General features: G+C 42.3%; 1 pseudogene across 1 annotated transcript; it reads right to left on the bottom strand.

Moving 5' to 3' along the window:
- Positions 1-6,566: 6,566 nt before the first annotated feature.
- LOC308241315 (arginase-2, mitochondrial-like) lies at positions 6,567-7,622 on the bottom strand (annotated as a pseudogene). The gene has a single exon. The product of its transcript is annotated as an arginase-2, mitochondrial-like (transcript).
- Between the last annotated feature and the right edge of the window lie 1,153 nt (positions 7,623-8,775).

Below are 8,775 nucleotides of genomic sequence, written 5' to 3'. Positions count from 1 at the left end.
TGTTTTTGAGTTTTTACTGTAGTTGATTCCTAACTTCATTCCGTTATGATCTGAGAAGATGCTTGATATGATTTTAATCTTCTTGAACTTGTAGAGACTTGTTTTGTGTCCTAACATGGTCTGTCTTTAAGAATGACCCATGTGCACTTGAGAAGAATGTATATTTTGCAGCTTTGGGGTTAATCTATAAATGTCAATTAAATCCATCTGATCCAGTGTGTCATTTAGAGTCACTGTTTCCTTGTTAATTTTTTGTCTGGAAGATGTATCCAGTGAATTCAGCAGGGTGTTAAAACCCCTGATTATGACTATATTGCTGTCAATCTCTCCCTTAAAGTCCTCTAGAAGTTTTTTTATATAGTTAGGTGCTCCTATATTGGGTGCATATATGTTTACCAGGGTTATATCCTCTTGTTGGATTGATCCCTTTAGTATTATATGGTGAACCTTTATTGTCTTTTGTGATGGCCTTCATTTTGAAGTCTATTCTGTCAGATATGAGTATTGCCACCCCAACTTTTTTCTGTTTCCATTTGCATTGAAATTTTTTCCCATCCCTTCACTTTCATCCTGTATGAGTCTTTTGTTCTGAGGTGGGTTTCTTGTATATTTGGGTTATGTTTTCATGTTCATTCAGCTATCGTATATCTTTTGATTGGAGCATTTAAGCCATTTACACTTAAGGTTATTATTGATAGCTACTTATTTATTGCCATTTTAATTCTGTATGGCTATGTTTCTCTCTCTCCTCATTACCACAATCCCTTTAGCATTCCTTGTAGTGCTGGTTTGGTGGTGATAACTTCTGTAGCCTTTTTTTTTTTTTTTTTTTTTTTTTTTTTAGTCTGGGAGCTCTTTATTTCACCATCTATTTTGAATGATAGTCTTGCTGGATATAGTAATCTTGGTTTCAGATCCTTGCTTTTCATTACCTGGAATACTTCATGACTTTTCCTTCTGGCCTGTAGAATTTCTGATGAGAAATCAGCTGACAGCTTTCTGGGAGCTTCTTTGTAGGTAACAAATTGCTTTTCTCTTGCTGCCTTTAAGATTCTCTCTGTGTCCTTAATTTCTGGCATCTTAATTATGATGTGTCTGGGTGTAGACATGTTTGGGTTCTTGCTTGGCACTCTCTGTGCCTCCTGAACTTGTGTGACTTTTTCCTTCACCAGGTTAGGGAAGTGTTCTGCTATTATTTCTTTAAACACATTTTCTATTCCTTGCTAATTTTCTTCCCCTTCTGGTAGTCCTGTGATGCAAATATCGTTACATTCCATGTCCCACAGCTCCTTTAAGCTGTCCTCTTATTTTTTAATTGTTTTTTCTTTTTAAAAAAATATACTTTTGATTTCAGAGAGGAAGGGAGAAGGAGAAAGAGATAGAAACATCAATAATGAGAGAGAGCCCTAACTGGTTTGGCTCAGTGGATAAAGCATCAGCCTGCAGACTGAAGGGTCCCAGGTTCGATTCTGGTCAAGGGCATGTACCTTGGTTGCCGGCACATCCCCAGTAGGGGGTGTGTAGGAGGCAGCTGATGGATGTTTCTCTCTCATCGATGTTTCTAACTCTCTAACCCTCTCCCTTCCTGTCTGTAAAAATCAAAATATAAAAAATAATAATAGAATCATTGATAGGCTGCCTCCTGCATGCCCAACATGGGATCGAGCCAAAACCCAAACATGTGCCCTGACCAGGAGTCGAACCATGACCTCCTGGTTCATAGGACAACACTCAACCACTGAGCCACACTGGCTTGGCATTTTGTTGTTGTTGTTGTTTTGGTTCTCTGAGTGATTTTTCTACCCTGTCTTCTAATTCACTGATCAAATCCTTGGTTTCCCCTAACCTGCTGTGTATTCCTTCCACTGTGTTTTTTATTAGTGCTATGTCATTCTTCATAATTACTATATCCTTTCTCATGCTGTTGAGCATCTTTGCTATCATTATTCTGAACTCTATGTCTAATAAATTTCTTATCTCCATTCATTTAGCTCTTCTTCTGGAGAATTATTTTGTTATTTTGTTTTGGGCTTGTCTCCCCATTTTGGCTGCCTGTTTAGGTTTGTGTCTGTGTATTGGGCAGATCTGCTATGCCTCCCAATCTCTAGTGCAGGACAGTGTCACATACTGTTTCTGACTAGCCCTAAGTGCTGTGTGGAGCTATCGGCTATCCACAGCTTATGGTTCCCTCTGCTGGGGCTGGTGCCTTTGGAAAGGACCAGATGTGCACCAAGGTCTGCTTTTCCTAGCCCTGTGTCCAGAAATAGATCAGGTGAAAACTCAAAGCCGCCAGAGATCCACCTCTGCCTGCAGTCAGATTGTATTCAGTCTTGATTATCTTCAGGCTATTGACCACAGAGTGGAGCCAGAGGTTTTCCAGCAGGGTGGGGCAATTGCTTCCCCCCTAGGCAAAAGCTGCCTGGAAGGTAAATGTCTGCCCAAGAAAGATGTCCTCCACAGTGTGAGGGAATGACGCAGTACAAGAAACCAGGGTTTCTGCCTTCTGAGCTCTAACTCCAGGGCCCCCAACCCTGGCTTCTGCTCCCACAGCTCCAGTCCACTCTACCTCCTTCTGCCAGAACCCAAGGTGAGTGGCTGCACATGAAATGTTGTGTGTAGGCTCTTTCAGAGGGTGCCTGCATTTCTAGCCATCTCTCCCTGGCAGACAGCAACCCTGCTGCTTTTCACAGCTTCATGTTATGTGGGCACCTTTCTCAGTTCTGGTGCTCTGGGCTGGGGAGCCCAGTTTGGGGTTTAGACCCCATATTCTCAGTGGGAACCCCCACAGCTGAGTTATCCCTCCAGACCCTCAGCTGCTGTCTGTGGGAGCCTGGGCCACCCTTTCACATCTTCACACTTCCTACCAATCTCTGTGCAGGCTCCACTTTCCATCCTTGGTTATCAGGTTCTTTCCAGCTAGTCTTTAGTTGGTTATTCAGGATCATTTTTCTATATTTTAGTTGTAATTCCAGTTTGGTCCTAGGAGAGTGTCAATGTAGCTTCCACTTACTCCACCACCATTTTGGAACTCTCATAATATCCTATTTTAAATTGATAACAAGTTTGATAGCTTGTTATTCCTAAACTTTACTCTTTTACTTCTCCCCCTCACATTTTTTTTTTCAAATTATACTAAGGTAATAAATGCTGTTTATGACTTCTTTAAATTTACATGGTACTCCAACATATTAATACCCCATGAATTGCAAAAAAAGAAAAAAAAAACACACAAATACATTTACAGTAGTATCATTGGTCACCAAAATGGAGAGAGAGAGGAAATTTTACAATTGTGAGAATACACAAATGTTCTCATTAAGGCAGTATTGACCCAGATGACCATGTAGTATCTGCCCCCTCAAACACCTCACAACTCTGAAATGCCCATTGTGACAAACTTGTCAGCATACAGTATTTTCTAAATTCTCACACGTTCATTTTCTTTTTTAAAAAAATAAATCTTTATTGTTCAGATTACTACAGGTGTTCCTCTTTTATTCCCCCCATAGCTCCCCTCCACCTGATTCCCCACCCCACCCTTTGCCCTTACCCCCTGCCACTGTCTTCATCCATAGGTGTAAGATTTTTGTCCAATCTCTTTCTGCACCCCTCACACTCCCTTCCCCCTGAGAATTGTCAGTCCACTCCCTTTCTATGTCCCTGATTCTATTATATTCACCAGTCCATTCTGTTTTTCAGATTTTTTATTCACTTGATTTTTATTTATTTATTTTTTTTATTGTTTGAAGTATTACAAATAGTAGTACATATGTCTCCTTTTTTTTCTCCCCATTGACCTCCCCTCCGGCCTCCCCTACCCCCCAGTACATGCCTTTACCTGCCCTCCCCCCCCCAGTGTCTTGTATCCATTGGTTATGCTTATATGCATGCGTACAAGTCCTTCAGTTGATCTCTTACAGCCCCCCCCCCCCCCCGCCACCTCCCCTGCCTTCCAGCTGTAGTTTTTTTTTTTTTTAATATATTTTATTGATATTTTACAGAGAGGAAGGGAGAGGGATAGAGAGCTAGAAACATCAATGAGAGAGAAACATCGATCAGCTGCCTCCTGCACACCTCCCACTGGGGATGTGCCCGCAACCAAGGTACATGCCCTTGACCGGAATCGAACCCGGGACCCTTCAGTCCGCAGGCCGATGCTCCATCCACTGAGCCAAACCGGTTTTGGCCCGGCTGTAGTTTGACAGTCTGTTCAATGCCTCTTTACCTCTGTAGCTATTTTTTTCCCCATTTCTTTCCTTTAAAAAACCTTGCCTCTGCAGACTAGAAATAAACATATAATAACAAAAAATGTTGGAGTATTCACTTGATTTTTAGATTCACTTGTTGGTAGGTATGTATTTGATGTCATTTTGTTGTTCATAATCTTTACCTTTTTCTTATTCTTCCTCTTCTTAAAGAATACCCTTCAGCATTTCATGTAATCCTGGTGTGGTGGTGATGAACTCCTTTAGCTCTTTTTTGTCTGTGAAGCTCTTTATCTGACCTTCAACTCTGAATGATAGCTTTGCTGGGTAGAGTAATCTTGGTTGTAGGTTCTTGCTGTTCATCACTTTGAATATTTCTTGCCACTCCCTTCTGGCCTGCATAGTTTCTGCCGAGAAATCAGCTGACAGTCGTATGGGTACTCCCTTGTAGGGAACTAACCGTTTTTCTCTTGCTGCTTTCAAGATTCTCTCTTTGTCTTTTGCCCTTGGCATTTTAATTATGATATGTCTTGGTGTGGTCCTCTTTGGATTCCTCTTGTATGGGGTTCTGTGCGCTTCCTGAACATGTAAGTTTATTTCTTTCACCAGGTAGGGAAAGTTTTCTGTCATTATTTCTTCAAATGGGTTTTCAGTATCTTGCTCTCTCTCTTCTTCTGGCACCCCCAAAATTCGGATGTTGGTACGCTTAAAGTTGTCCCAGAGGCTCCTTACACTATCTTCATATTTTTGGATTCTTTTTTCTTTTTGTTTTTCTGGTTGGGTGTTTTTTGTTTCCTCATATTTCAGATCTTTGGTTTGATTCTTGGGGTATGTTGATCTACAGTTGAGTTTCTGTATATTCTTTTTTTTTTTAAATATATTTTATTGATTTTTTTACAGAGAGGAAGGGAGAGGAATAGAGCGTTAGAAACATTGATGAGAGAGAAATATCGATCAGCTGCCTCCTGCACACCCCCAACTGGGAATGTTCCTGCAACCAAAGTACATGCCCTTGATCGGAATCGAACCTGGGACCCTTTTGTCTGCAGGCCGATGCTCTATCCACTGAGCCAAACCAGTTAGGGCTGTATATTCTTTATTTTAGACAGTGTATGCTTAATTTCTGACTGGTCCTTTTCCATTTTTTTGGCATTCTCATTAAGATCCTTAAAGGTCTCACTAAGTTCCTCAGAGGTTTTTAGAAGATTCTTGAGTAACCTTATAAATGTGGTTCTGAACTCTATGTCGTCCAGTAGTTTGCTTTCCTCCATTTCTTTCATTTGTGACATGTTTCTTTGTCTCCGCATTTTGGCTGCTTCCCTGTGTTGATGGAGTGGCTTTGTGTGGTAGGTGGCCTATAGGGGCCAGTAGCTCAGACTCCCCAATCACCTGAGGTGGACGCTCTTGGTACACCCCTTTGTGGGCTGAGTGCAAAGGCTTGGTGTAGTTAAGCCTTGATTGCTATTGGTACACTCGGAGGAATTGACCTCTAGGCCAATTGGCTGTGAGGACCTGCTGTGTCTATAATAGAAGAACTGCTGCACTGGAGACACACTTATGGTGCAGGACTTGTTTCAGTGGGGCTTTGGTGCTCACTGAGTCTGCCTCTTGAATGTGACACTTACGGATGTGAGGAGTTGAAATCTGGTGTCTCACACTGACCACTCAGTACACTGACTTATGGATCTCCAGTGCAGGTCAGCTACTGTCTGAGGCCACCCAGCAGGCACTACAGCGGGAACTACAGTTTTCTCCTCTTTGCTTAGGGTTTGGAGGTTTTGGAGCTGTTTGACCTGGGCTGCAAGTTTGCTAGGTTAAGCTGCGATAGGACAGGCCATTCATATGCTAAAGCTGCTGCTTGGAGCTTGGGTGGGTTTGTAGGTTGTGCGGGGCGGGGTCTCAGGGTGTCACTAGGCTAGGGCATGGCAAACAGAGATGGCTGCCAGTTAGCCGGCTCTGCGTCTCCGACTGTGTCCCCGCGTTCTGCGCCCCAGCACAGTAAACAATTATTCCTGCGCGCAGCTCTGCAGGCAAGCCACCCTCACTTTCCGACCCGATGGCAGACAGTCTAGCTTCTCCCCGAAGGAGTTTGGGTCCCCCGCATCTCCCTAGAAACTGGATTTCAGAGTAATTGGGGGCTTGTCTCCCTTTGGGTTGAAAAAAGCAACGCGTGTCGCCAGCCTGGATTGCGCGCCTGCGTACCTCAGCTTTTCAGCGCTTGTGCACGTCTCAATGCTCTTTTCTCTTTCCTTCTAGTTGTAGAACTTCCACTCAGCCAGCTTTCCCGTGGTTCTGGGTGATAGATGTTTTGACTTTTAGTTGTAGTTTTGAAACTGTTGTGCGAGGCAGCAGTTTAGGTGTTTACCTACACCGCCATCTTGGATCTTCTTCATTTTCTGATTCATGTGGTGAACTGGGAGTAGAAAGTTGGTCATAGACATTGTGCCCTCCTTCCCTTGTCTGACCAAAACTTAAAGCAATCACATGCACTGCCAGGCCAGCTGTAGCCTTGGCCTCTGTCTGAAGCGGCCAACTGAGGATTAACTTCAACAAGATCCAGTGCTGACAGCAACTCTGTGTTGTATACTTCCTCAGTAATATGCATGCCTTCTCAATAGGTCAGTCCCCCTACAACATGAATTCCTGTGGCTGGAGCCAGTGTAGGGTCAAATGCATCAGTATCAAAGCTCAGATGGTTTGGCATTTGTCTTTTGCCAATCAGCAGATCAAATGTCTGTTCCGTGACCTTCTGGATACCAAGTCTATCTATGTCTCTCATGGAAAAATACTGGATGTCATAATTCTTTAAAATAAGATGTTCAGGAGGGTCCACATCTCTTAGACCAATATACACAATACTTGGGGAAGAGATACAAGATTTAATCCAGGAAAATCCTGGGAGCTTGGCACCTTATCCTGCAGTTCTCTGAGGAGAAGTGAAACCAGCTGTCGATGGAGACATCCAAATGAAGTGGTAAGGGGTGTATTGATGTCAGTGTGGGCATCAACCTAGATCACACAGAGGTCTGGGCAGTGCCGGGCGTGGCTACTAATGAGACCAATTGCCAGGCTGTGGCCTCCTCCCACTGTGACACAGCTGTAGCATCCTGATACTGCTCTACTAACTACCTCAGACAGTTCCTGGTTGTGAGCAAGGATTTGCTATCAGGTTGTTGTGCAGATCATCTTTGGGGACTAGAGTGAAACTCAAATCTCCAAAGTCCTTTAGACCGCAGCCCAAATTGGAGAGCCTTTTCATCACGCCAGCTTCTCTAATACAGCAGGCCAATATTCCACTCCTTTTCTTTTCTGTCCCCGTGAGAATGGAGCTCCAATCACAGTCACAGAGTAAACAGACTTTTTCAGAACGAAACGCAGTTGCATCCGGAGATGCAAGAGGCTGCTGCTTAAGAACATGGTGGACAGCACAGAATGTTGCCAAGCAACCATCTCCCTCACATTTTAAGTTATTGATATTTCAGTTTACATATTTTTATATTGTGTATCCAATAACATTATTTTAGTTATGGTAATTTTTTTTTTTTTAAAGAACTTTTAAATATTTTTTTTAATATATTTTATTGATTTTTTACAGAGCGGAAGGGAGAGGAGGGATAGAGAGTTAGAAACATCGATGAGAGAGAAACATCGATCAGCTGCCTCCTGCACGCCCCCTACCGGGGATGTGCCCGCAACCAAGGCACATGCCCTTGACCGGAATCGAACCGGGACCCTTGAGTCCGCAGGCCGACGCTCTATCCACTGAGCCAAACCGGTTTTGGCTAGTTATGGTAATTTTTAATATGTTTGGTTTTTAACTTTTTAAACTAGAGTTGTAAGTGAATTATGCACTACCATTACCATATTACAGAATCTATCTTTGATCATATATTTACCATTACCAGTGAGTTTTCCACTCAGTTGTTATTTTTTTATGTTAATTAGTGTCCCTTTACTTCCACTCAAAGAGAACCCTTTAGGATTTCTAGTGGCCATGAATTCCCTCTCAGCTTTTGTTTGTTCAGGAAAATTTTTATTTCTCCTTCATTTCTGAAAGACAGATTTACTGGGTATAGTATTCTTGGTTGACAGTTATTTCTTTCAATATTTTGAATCTGCTGATAGTCTTACAGGGGTTCCCCTATATGTAACATTTTTCCTTGCTGTTTTCAAAATTCTTTGTCTTTGACTTTTGGTAATTTAATTATACTGTGTCTCAGTGCAGCCCTGTTAGGGTTCAACCTATTTGGGGTCCTTTGTAACTCATGGATTTGCATGTCCGTTTCTCTCCTTAGGTTTGGGAAGTTTTCAGCCATTATTGCTTTAAATATACTTTCTTTCTTTTCTCCTTGTGAAATTCCCATATTGCAGCTATTGTTTCTTTTGGTTGTGTCCCATAAATCCCTTAGGCTTTCTTCACTCCTTTCATTCGTTTTTTCTTAATTTTTATGTATTTATTTTAGAGAGAGAGAGGAATGAAGAAAAAGAGAGAAACATTGATTTGTTGTTCCACTTATTTATGCATTCATTGGTTGATGATTACTGTATCATGGGTCAAACCTGCCACCTT

The sequence above is a fragment of the Plecotus auritus genome (genome assembly GCF_963455305.1).
Source record: "Plecotus auritus genome assembly, chromosome: 1".
In the NCBI taxonomy this organism is placed as follows: Eukaryota; Metazoa; Chordata; class Mammalia; order Chiroptera; family Vespertilionidae; genus Plecotus; species Plecotus auritus.
The sequence above is the reverse complement of the archived record's forward strand: the minus strand, read 5'-3'. Positions and strand labels throughout refer to the sequence as shown.